Here is a 12,090-nt window from a genome sequence, read left to right on the forward strand (position 1 = left end):
AAAGCCTGGAGCTGGGGAGTCAAATCCTCCTCGGTCATGCAAAGCCACATGTCCAGTGGTATGTGGAGCTCTCTGGGAAAGCACCACCCAAGGGGTGAGGTTGGAGATAAGGCCTGGATTTGGCTGCATCCCAACCCCCCGAGCCCTTCCCAGAGCCCTCACAGAGGAGATCTGTCCATGTGATCCCAAGTGCTGCTCCTCACTGGAAAACTTGATGGAAAACTGCCCCACATCCAGATAAACGCTGCCTTCACCCAACTCTTCCACATCCAGTTAGTGAAATAAATTTGCTGCTACCACAGGGCAGAGCTATGTCTCCAGGGAACCTGTGGTTTTTCCCCTGGGATAAACCCAAGGGTTGGAATGAGAGGATTTTTCAGGTCCCTTACCACCTCAACCATTCCATGAGTCTGTGATAACTGTGCCTAGAGGCACCTCCTCACCTCCATGACCTCCCCAGTGGTGCCAGCACCACAGACACTTGGTAACACACAAACACTTTGCTTCTCCCCAAGATTCTTCCAGCAAGTTCTGAAACACTCCAAGCACCACATGTCCGACAGAGCCAGGAATTCCCAGCAGCAGGAGGGTGCTTGTGGCACAACCAGGCTGCAGCAACACCAGGATTTTCACAAACTGAGGGATTTTCAGCCACCCATCATCGAGCCGAGCAGCTCCAGGTGCCCACCCACCCAGAGGAGGTGACACGGGTGCCACAGGACACTGCACCCCAGGGATGGACACCATTCCCAGCCACTGGAATTTGGACAAAGTGGCTGCTCCTCCCAGGGCTGGCAGCTCGCTCAGATGCCAGCAAGAAGCCTGGGTGGGTACCAGCTCCACGGGGACATTTATCATGATATTTAGACAAAGCACAACAGCTCAACCCTCACCTGTAGTTACACAAGCACACAGCCACTCTGCCTCTGTATTTTGGGTGAAAAACACACATTTCTGGCTGTCCCAGAAGATCCTTCCCTATGGATGCCACCATGGACCAAGAGCACCCATGCCTGGAGCCTGATCCCTGCCATTCCCTGCCCCAGCTCCTCATCACAGTAATTTATCTCCTGCTCCCAGCACTGAGCACAGCAGCTGCAGGGCAGGACAGTCCTGGTGACTGCCTGTGCAAAATAAAAAAAAGCCTGGTCAGTCAAAATAATTTGTCCACATTCTTTATTGTAATTTTTTTCTTCCCTGCCAGTGGAAACTCCTGCTCCGGCACCATGTCTCAAGGTTACTGCTAGGGGTGGGGGAGGATTTCAGGTTTTACAACTGAAAAATTCCAGACAGAAACCCAGAAATGTTGCCAGTCTTTTAGTGAACAGAAGTTCTTTATCCAATTAATTTATTTAACTTTTTTTTTTTTTTTTTACACTTGATGCAGCAGGTTTAAGCAAACTCCTGCCCCTCAGATTTTAAATTCTCACTGATGCCATGAACATTTCCAATTCTCAATTTCCTTTTTAAGGAAAACCAAACCAGATGAATCTGACCCCACATATTTTCCCCACCTGCACGACATGGGATGTGTTCCTGGCTATGGCGCCCAGCAATTTTTCCCTGAAGCCTTCCAAAAATCGGAAAGGAAAAAATTTTGAAGAGTAAAAAGAAAAATTTCATCTTCAAAATAAGAAGAGAAAAAAAGATGCTTTCGAAAAGGATGGAGGAAAGTCACTTTGTTCCAAAAGGCACTTCCATTTGAAAAAGAAGATGAAAACTTCCAAGCAGGGCTATTTATAACCACTGCTTATATCCATCAATAAAACCTTGCACCTGAAGCTCCACCACATCCTCCAGAGCAGGCACCCCCAGGCCCACAGCCCCAGCACCCCCGGGGCCATGAGCTGCAGGATCCATCACACAGTAGATGCTGATAATCCCCCTAGGCAGAAGGAGGAGAGAGGAGAAGGAGAAATCCCACTAGAAATCCTAAGAAGATCCCTTGGCAACCCCGGGGTGGGCTTGGGTCAAGGACCTGGCCACACAGGCAGGTATCACTTCCCAAATCTCATTACTACTTTATGGGGATGGAAAAAAAAAGGTAAAAAAAAAAAATAATTTGGGAGCCATGGATTTGTCCTGCCTCCTTCCAAAAAAACAAAAAAAGGCTGATGCAACAGCAGTGCTGCAGTGGGAGGTCACCCTTCCCCACAGCCCCAAGCACCCAGCCAGGGGGGCTGCAAGGCTGGAAGCGGTTTGGGGTTTGTGCCGGACGCTTGCAGCAAGCTGTTTGAAGCTCTGGAAAGAGAAACCATTCCTCCTCCTCCTCCTCTTCCTCCCTGGCCAGAAATAGGTCATTTAATTACCCCCTTTCCAAGCCCAGGCAGCACTGACTCAGGACAGGAGGTGGGAGAGCTTCCACCCCGTGCCAGCAGCAGCCCAAAGCCACCGTGCTGGGCTCTGACCTTGAGCCGTGGTGCCAGCAGCACTGGGCTGACAGGGCACAGCCAGCACAGATGGCTCAGCTCCCCACCTCTGCATTCCAGCTCCTGCTGGTCACTCACAGCCAGGAGGGTCAGCCTGGGGTGCTGCTCCACACGCAGCCCCAGCAGGGCCATTGCTGCCTCCAGGAAAACCAAGGGCTGACGGCAATCTGGGAAATCCTACGTGTCCTGCTCAGCCCCTGGCTGCTCTGGGATGGGTGGGAAGGTCTGGTGCCTTCCTCACACTGGTCTGGGACAAGGACAGCAAAGGCACAAGGGCGAGAGGCCACCGTGGTCTTGGTGGAGCTGACCGAGCATCACTGGTGGCATGGTCACCACGGTGGCTCCTGGGTGGCGGCACATCCCAGCACAGGCACCATCCTGCCCTACCAGCTCGTCCTCACCGTGCACCAGGACACTGTGGCAGCACAAGAGCAGCACCACACACCTGCTCTGCTGGGGAATGGAGGGGCACAGAGATATCTGAAGTCCCACTGGGCAACACGGCATTATCCAGCACTGGGAACAGGCCCCAGCAGCTGCTCCAGCATTCCAGCAGTCAGCCATAACAGGACATGTCACCACCAGCAGAGTGGTGACACAGATCCCCACCACTACTGCATGCAGCTCATGTCATTGCCCCCTTTTCTATAGGGGAAGGTGCTCACCTAGAGCTAAGAAGCAGCCTGGGAATCGTGGAGCAGCTGCTGTGTCCCTCCAGCCTTGTTGTGACCCACACAAAAACAGGCCAAGTTTCCCCAAAAAATATTCTCATGCAGCCCAGAGACCCAAGTCCCCCATCTTCTGCACCCTCATTTAAGAGAAAGCAAACCTAGACCTCACCCCCCCAAAGTAAATCATTCCAAACTGGAGTATTTATCAAACCTTTGCTCTCCACATGGGCACTCTTTTAGGATATTTTAAAGGATGAGGGCTCTTGTCTATTTTGCAAGCAGCGGGGAGCTACAGCAGGGAGACACCAAGAGTGAGGGGAAAGGAAAAATTAAAGAAGAACCACAAGCAAAGCAAAGTGGAGTGCAAGATGCAAAGCGACAGATCCGGGGAGGCAGAGCTGCTGGCAGGCAGACGGCGAGATCCATCTTGAAAGCAAAAGCAAACTGCTGCTCACACAGGCAGAGGGAAAAACCTAGAGGTCTTCAGCACCGCCTGAGCTCTGATCAAACAAAGTGATTAACAAATCTCAGCTTTTTATTGAAAGCTTCTATCTAATTAGAGGAAAAAAGGAAAGGAAAAAACAAAATTAAAGCCCTGAGAGTCACAGTGAGTGGTGAAGTCCCAGACAGCGCTGGGGGAGGTGAGGGGGTGATGCACCCCACAGTCCTGCTGGCACAAGGAGAGGGCAAGCACAGCCAAGGGCACCCAGTGCCACACGTTGCCGTGCCTCCCCAGCCTTCCTCCTCCTCCTGCCTTCCTCCTCCTCACTCACTCTCTGCTCACCACGGCGGGCTCAGCAGCAGGGCTGAACCTTCCCGGGAGCAGCACTGTCATCTACAATAGAGTCACCTCTGAACCCGGCACGGCTCAGCCGCCAGGAACTGCCAAAATAGCGATAAAAATAAAGAAAGAGCCCCTGGCCTGAGGAGTTCACCCTCGGAACAGATGGGACGGCGGCGGGGTGAGGCAGGGGGATATTTTTAGCTCTGCTTGCAGATGGGGAAGTCCGGGACAGCACCGACACGGCCGCCCCACCGCCGCCTGTGCAGCTCACCGTGCCTTGGGTCACCTCCATGTGCGCTGCCGGGTATTAACAGGATTTAATGGGATGCTGCCTGCTCACTTCCTGAGCCTCAGGCACCACCTTCCAGGCCGGCTCACACCATCACAGCTCCACATGGCATCTCAGCACCGCTGCTGGGGCACCCAGTGGGGCAGTGGTGGTCCAGAGGAGCGGAGTGGATGTCAGCAACCCACCCACTCCCCGCTGCCTCTTTCCCCTTCACTCCCAAAAAGGCCACGTCCCTGCAATCCATCACAGAGGAGATGCCACGCAGCACCCACCGCGGGTTCCTCCCAGCACGCTCCAGGCGATGCCAACCTGACCCTGGTTTCCAAGCATTCTGGCTTGGAAAAAAAAAGAGGGAAAAGCAATTTCTGCCCCTCATCACAGACTCTTTTTCAGGCTCAAACGACTCGCCCAGGGTGTTAGACGCAGAGCCCTCCACACCTAGCTGAAGCCCTCTTGCTCCTTCGGGATGTGCCAAGCAGCATCTCCCCCTGTCCTCACACCCATCCTTCCCTGGTGAGCCAGGGCCTGCACCAGCAGTGTCACCTCCCTGCCAGGCAGCTCCCAGCACACACAGCAGCTGGGTCCCGCTCCCGTACTTTTCGTCCGACACTTTCGGCTTTGTTCTCCCTCTCACAAAGCCGCCGTGAGGCTGCCCTGGCAGCACGAAGAGACCTTGAAGTGGATGCAGTTTATGACCATATTTAGGCTCCTTTATGTTGCCAGAGTCACAGTAAAGGGCTGCAGCATTAAATGAGACTCAGACCCCACTTGTTTCACTTGGCAGCCTGGGAAAAATCCACCCCGGGTGACTCCAGCACCATCCATGCCTCCGCCCTGCCCGCTCGGGGACAGCACAAAATAGCAACAGCCCTTCCCAGCTCTGCAGTTGCACTTCCCAAGAGGAGCCAGCAGCCCCATACCAATGAGGAGGGGGGAATTAAACACACCAACCACCTCCCTCGTTCCGAGAGCACCACCAAAGCGCGGGGAAGCAAAGAGACGTGCCCAAGGTCACCTATTGCCAAAGAGTGCCAAGAGCCCCCCAGCAGGACTGAGCACACACTGGGACGTGACCGCTCAGCACGAGGAGCCCCCGAGCCGGTTTGTGCTGGGGGAGAGCCTGGGCAGGAGTGGAAACCCCTGAACCACCTGACACGGGAGCTGATGTCCCTTCGACAGGAGCTCGTTAAATCCCTGCTGTGGCAGAGGCACCGGCGAAACCCGAGCAGCGGCCCCCACTGCTGCTGCTGCTGCGGGGACATGGGCCACCTGCTCAGAGCCAGCACAAGTGCAGATGCCTCAGCTCGACAACTGCAGGGGCTGAAGGGCAAGGTGGGAGTGGAAAGGAGGATCCATGAGGCCCATCCACAGGTCTGTGACCTTCAGGAGCCCGTTCCAGTGATCCTGAGCGCAGGGCGAGCAGCTTGCTTTGGAGCTCCAAAGAGACAGGGGCAGCTCAGCGCTCCCATGCCAGGGCCACCTGCACTGAATCAGCTCAGGGAAGGAAAGAACATAATGAGAATAACCCTTACCTACACCCAAAACCTGCACCCCTGGCCTGATGAGCGTCCCTGTTGCACTGAGGCCGGCACAGCCCCTTCTCCATCAGCAGCAGGACTTCGAGCTGGGACAGAGGTTTGAGAACACCCACCTTAGCAAAGCAATACCAGCCCAAAAACCCATACACAGCCACGCACTGTGGGAGAAGGGGCTTTGGAGGGACAGGATCAGGCCGTTCCCGAGGAGGGGGCAGGCAGAAGCGCTGAGCTGAAGTGCCAGGGGAATTTGCAGCAGCACAGGTGTCCCTGTCCCTGCCCAGACCTCTGCCCATAGCAAGGGGGAGTCACAACCCAAAACCGCGTGGCAGCTCCGACACTTGTGGAGGATTAGGAGGGGACAACCCAGCTGGTGGCCATGCAGAGCTGGGGGTACCATGGGGTACCACGGTGCAGGGGTAAGAGCTACGTGTGTGGCACAGCTGATCATGCTGCTCTTGGGCGTGAGGAGAGAAAAGGCAAATAAATAAAAGAATAAAAACCAACGACAAAACCGAAGGGGTTTGGGAGCCGCAGGGAAGGGATAAGCTGCGGTCGCACGGGCGTCACAGATGCCGGAGAGCCGCAGATGCCGGGCGCCCTGTCAGCGCATCCCCGCTCAGCACCGCCGGTCCCTCCGGCCAGGGAAGCGCTCGGCACCGCGGGGAGGCCGCGGCAGCAGCGGTGACGCGGTTCGGCCCCACACGACACCGTGCTCCGGCCGCTGAGGGATGGAGCCGAGGCGCTGAGCCCCCCCCGGACAAACAATCCCAGCTGTCGGCTCCGGAGCCGGCGCACGGCCAAGGCATGGACGCTCCAGGACTCGATTTACCCAAAATCTGCTCTTGCCAATCAAACCGCAGCCCCCAGCGGCACCCGGAGCCGAGCCGGCGGGTCCCCCCGCAGCCCCCATGTCATCACCCCATGTCCTGCCATGGAGGGCACCCCCCAAGCCCGAAATCCGCCGGGCCCTGCTTCTCCCTGCGTCCCGCCAGGCCGCAGCGGGTCCCGCTCGGGGTGGGCGCAGTGTCGCGGGTGGGTTCGTGCTCTGTCGCCACGGGGGTCCCACGGGGACACTGCCCAGCGCCCCGCAGCGGGGTGGGCACCCCCAGCGCTGCCCCCACCGCACCGGCAGCACCCAGCGGGACCATCCCCGTGTGCCGCACCCGGCACCCGCATCCCCTCCGTGTCCCGTATCCCCTCGGTGTCCCGCACCCCCTCCGTGTCCCGCGTCCCTCCGCGTCCCGCGCCGCCCTCACCTGTCCCCGCAGCGCCCAGGCCGAGCCGCCACCTCTTCCCCTTCCTCCCGCTCCCTCCTTCACCTCTGCACCATTTTGGTGACGGTTTGTTTTGAAGCCGAGGGGGGAGGAGGAGGGAGGAGGGGGGCGCGGGGGAAGGATGTGCCGCTGCCGCCGCCGCCGCCGCCGCCGCCGCTGCTGCTCCCGCCCCCGCCCATCCCCGCGCCTCGGGGCGGCTCCGTGCGGCTCCGGGGGTCGGGGGGGGGTCCCTCGGCTCCGTTCCCCCCACCCCGAACACCGCCGGGCTGAGCGGGGCTCCGCGCCCCCCCAAGGCCGCCCGGGGAAGGAGGGGGGGGGGGGGGGTGCTGTTCTCGGAAGTAAGCGCCAGAAATCGCGAAACGTGAAAAGAAATCCAAAATAATTAAAAATAACAATTAGAAGGAGGAGAAGGGGGGGAAAGGAAAAAAGCCGACGGCGAAGAAGCGCGAGAGCGGGAGGGACCCACCTGAGCGGGGCGCGGACCGGCCGCTGCCGGGGCTGCGGCGGAGCCGGCGGGGAGCGACCATGGCCGGGCCCGGCCCAGCGTCAGGGGCGGCGGCGGCGGCGCGGGCGGCCAATGGCCGCGGCGGGGGGGAGCGAGCGGGGCCGGGGGGGACGGGGTGGGACCGGGGCCAAGGGGGGCTGAGCCGGGCACGGGGAGCCGAGGCCTAGCGGGGCCGGGCCGGGCCGAGCCAGGCCCGACGGTGCGCTGAGCCGGGCACGGGCAATGGCAGCCGGCGGCGGGGTGTGCTGGGCCCGGAGCTCCCCTCGGCCGCCCTCAGGGGCTGGCCGGGTCCCACTCGTGTTCCCCGGGCTGGGCAGGAGTGTCCGGCACAGCCCCGAGGCCACAGCGGGGATGGGGGCATGGTGGGCTCTGCCAGGCTCCCATGGGGGATTGGGCTCAGGACAGCCGGTCATTGGGGTCCAGGTGTCCCTAAAGCCACACAGGTGCCATCAGGTGTCCCTAAAGCTGCACAGGTGCCATCAGCTGCCCCAGAAGGTGCCAGCTGTGCTGCCAGCATGCTGAGTACAGCACTCAGACACAGTGCAAGGTCCCAGTTGTGTGTCTGGCACGGAGCCCTTGTGGGTACGATGCTGTCCCCCAGCTCCTAAAGTAGCTGCAAGCCACATAAACTGCTCTGTGCTACCCACAAGAAACCCAACAGGTCAAACAGTCTCCCCCCTCTCTACCAGCACAGTTTGGGGCTGTGAATTTGGGCAGGAATCTGTTTTTTAGGGGGTTAACTAGTTCTGTTCCTGTCTCGCCACCATGTCCAGTGCTGTGTATCCACAGCCTCAGAGCAGGGTCCCTGGTGGGCACAAGCATCCTTGTGGCTGGGGGGATGCAGACCACCCAGCTACACCCCAGGTCTGCACTGGTGGGAGCTGGAGATCCCGCTGGATGAGCTCTCCCACCGCTGGGAATGCTGGAGCAGTGCCATATGGCAGGGCTGGGGGTCAGCATGGGGCACAAGCTGTCCTTTCCCAGGCATGGCGGGCTGGGCAGGCTCCCACGTGCCACATGAAGCAGTAAAAATAAAAATCAGGCTGGTGGGGGCTGCTTCTGGCAGAAAAACACTGGTGCCAGGGGTCAGAGCCTCCCACAGCAGATGTTTCATGGGTTCCCCTGACTGGCAGAACGCAGCCCACCATCCATACTGGTGACACGGAGCCAGCACGAGTCTGGTGCAGCTCCAGTGCTCCGTAAAAACACTGAGCGATGGCTCTGTCAGATACAAAGCCACTGTCCCAGCTCAAGGGGGCAGTGACAGGGATGTCCCAGCCCTGCTGGGTCACATTCAGCTGGAGCACTGAGAATATGAGTGTTCCTAGTGTCACAGGGGAGCTGCCAGGCATGGGATGTTTTCACCCAGGTGGTGCCCATAGCCATTAATGCCGCAGCACATGGTCCCCGTGCACTGGGCACTGCACAAGCCCAAAACACCCAATTTCCTCCCCAAAGGCCTGGGGTGGGCTGGGATGGGCTGGGCTGTGCTCCCATCACAGCTGTTGGTCAGGGCCGGCTCTGCCCTGAGCCCCATCCCAGGCCAGGAGGGCAGGGAGAAGCTCCCCGCTGCCAGTGACTCAGCTGAGGGGGGTGTTTTGCAACACGCTGGGTGTGGGAGGCTCCTGGTGTGTGGAAAGTAGGCGGCAAATTATCCAAATGATCCGAGGTGTGTGCTGAGCTCAGGGCCTGGTGGGCACGGAGCAGCACTGGGGTGATGGACCCACACCCCAAACTGGGGCAGGGGGTCCCACTTCAGGGCTGTCAGTGCGTGCTGGTGACTCTGGGATCAGCTTCCCCTGGGTCTGGTGCCTTCCTCACGCTGCTCTGGGACAAGGACAGCAACGGCACAAGGGTGAGAGGCCACCGTGGTCTCGAGAGAGAGGCCGGATCTGACCCAGCATCACTGGTGGCATGGCCACCCCTGTGACTCAGTGACACAGTTTCCTGCTGGCTCCTTCCCCCATCCCAATATGTATTTCTAGGGGACTTTTCAATGTGTTTGGCTTTTTGGGGCTGTTTGTTGTCAGTTAGTTATTTTATTATATTTATTGTTAGAAATAAGGCTATTTTTAGGACGCTGTTGGTTTAGATAGAGATGGGATTACTCATCTCACCGAGAGCTGTTTGCAGTCTCTCCTCAAGGATTCTCTGGGGTTTGTTTTCCAATCAACTGAGATCATGTATCCAAAGATATAAAAAATAAAAATAGTCAGAATAACATGCAGCAGCCGCGCTCTGGTGCCTCTCCGTGAGTTACAGGATGAAAACGAGGGAAGGATCCAACCCAGGATATTTATGAGACAAAGACGAGAACATTACTATGAACCTCAAAGTATTTTGGAAAGTCAGTTTGAGCTGCTTTTTCTTTTCTTTTTTTTCTTTTTTTTCTTTTTTTTTTTTTTTTTTTGTCTCTTGGGAACCAAATGCTGAGTAACTCCCTTCCCACACCAGGCTGCTGCTTTGTACAGCTGGTGTGCAGCCTCTTGACAGTGGAAACTGCTTTCCCTTGCCCTATGCCAGCAGGAAGGAGGCAGGACTCCTGGGTCCTCCAAGATATGCAGCCACCTACACCCTCAGGCTATTAAAACAAAAACAAACAAAAAAAGAATGCACCCAAAAACCTAAAGTGGGAAAGATATTTGTTCCTCTCCTGCACAGAGCTCAGGGAGGGGAGCGGGGTGAGGGGCTGGGGGCAAAGCCAAGAGGCCCAGAGCAGAGTCTTGTACTGCAGAGCAGCATCTGAAGCCTCTTTGCCACGACTTTTTGTCTCTCTCTGAGTGTTCCTCCCTCTGAACCAAGTGGGAGCAGAGTTCCATGTGAGTTTTGGGAAGACCAGTGCAGCTCTTAAAGACTGAGGTTGAACACAGGGAGGAATCACGGTTTGTGGCTCATCTCATCCCTCCCTGCAGTGGAAGTGCTGCTCCAGCTTGTCCCTGGCAGTGCCAGGGCCATGGGTATGCAGAGCTGGAAGCTCTGGAAGAGCTTTGAAGGCTCTGGAAGAGGGAGGGGGATGGGGGTCCTGCCATGCCACATCGGCTGGACCCTGGCCCAGGGTGGGGGTGATGCCCTTGGGGTGATGCCCCACAGCCCATCTTGGGATGGGGAGAGGAGCAGAGATGGGCACGGAGGAGCACTCATGGGGTCATTGCCAGCTTCCAAACCCAGGGACAGCTCGGTGACCACCAGGGTCTCTGCCACCTGTGTTCCTGGGCTACCTGTGACCAGGGTCATTCTCAGCTCCCAAACCCAGGGACAGCCCCAGTGACCACCTGGGTCCCTGCCACCCCTACTCCTTAGCCACCCATAACCGGGGTCATTCCCAGATCCCCACCTCGAGCTCAGGGACAGCTCGGTGACCACCAGGGTCCCTGCCACCCCTGTTCCTTGGCCACCCATGACTGGGGTCATTCCCAGCTCCCGAACCCAGGGACAGCTCGGTGACCACCAGGGTCTCTGCCACCCCTGTTCCTGGCCCACCCGTGACCAGGGTCATTCCCAGCTCCCGAACCCAGGGACAGCTCGGTGACCACCAGGGTCTCTGCCACCCCGGTTCCTGGCCCACCCGTGACCAGGGTCATTCCCAGCTTCCGAACCCAGGGACAGCCCCAGTGGCCACCAGGGTCTCTGCCACCCCCGTTCCTGGGGCACCCGTGACTGGGGTCATTCCCAGCTCCCCAGCGATAGCCCCAGTGACCACCAGTGTCTCTGCCACCCCCATTCCGGGCCCACCCGTGCCCTCCTGCCTGCGCTGGGCTGGCACGCCCAGGGCACAGCCCGGCACGGTCGCTGCGTGCCCGAGCCGCGCGGGGACAAGAGTGGCACACGTGTGGTGACAATGCAGGGGGGGGGGGAGGCAGCAGCGGGCAGGGAGAAAGCGTCGCCTTCACGTGGCCCCTGGGGGGGCTTGGGCAAGGCAGGAGGATTATTGCCCTGGCAGCCGGCCCTGCTGCCAGCCGCGCCGGGCACGGGGTGGGCAGGATGGTACCGAGTGCCAGCGATGCTCCGGGGCGACGCTCCGGGCTGCGTGCGGGGTCCCTCCTGCCCCGGCCGTGCACCCCCCGCCCCTGCCAGCGCTGCCTTCCTCCCTGCCCCCCCCCCTTCCTCTCCAAGTCTAAATTCTCCCACAGCGTCCATTGACGTCCTGCCTGCGTCACCGTCTCCAGCACAACCAGACAGCACGTGGGAGAGGCAGGTTAAAGCGGCAGGGCCCTGGGAGGGCTCCAGCTGCGCGCCCCGGCAGCGGGGCCGCCTGGGGAGGGGCTGCCCCGGACCCCCCACCCAAACGGGACCCGCTCCCGGAGCCGCCGGGCGGTGCTTCCTGGGCAAACCAGCGCGGGCTGGGGCAGGATGAGGATTTTTGTCACCCCTCACAAGGGTTACACAGGACCGTGAACGTTTTGCATCCTCCCTGCCGTGCTCCCAACCCACCCCAAATGGGCACCGGCAGCTCTGTTGGAGGGGAAGGCAGCTTGCATTGGCTCCCAAAGGCAGAGCCAGGCTCGCAGTGGTTTTTCCCCCGGCTGCCGGGCCCCCAGCCAGTCCCTGTGCCTGCACATCTGGGCTTTGCCTCTGCCCGAGTTACGGTGCGGCTCCCGGG

The 12,090-nt window shown here is 59.1% G+C and overlaps 1 long non-coding RNA gene across 1 annotated transcript in view; it reads right to left on the bottom strand.

Moving 5' to 3' along the window:
• LOC132084871 (uncharacterized) overlaps positions 1-7,055 on the bottom strand; it is a 49,337-nt gene extending 42,282 nt beyond the window's left edge. Inside the window, exon 1 of the long non-coding RNA XR_009420110.1 lies at positions 6,968-7,055. This is a non-coding gene — a long non-coding RNA (uncharacterized LOC132084871). The remainder of the gene's footprint in view (positions 1-6,967) is intronic.
• Between the last annotated feature and the right edge of the window lie 5,035 nt (positions 7,056-12,090).

The sequence above is a fragment of the Ammospiza nelsoni genome, chromosome 28, assembly GCF_027579445.1.
Source record: "Ammospiza nelsoni isolate bAmmNel1 chromosome 28, bAmmNel1.pri, whole genome shotgun sequence".
In the NCBI taxonomy this organism is placed as follows: Eukaryota; Metazoa; Chordata; class Aves; order Passeriformes; family Passerellidae; genus Ammospiza; species Ammospiza nelsoni.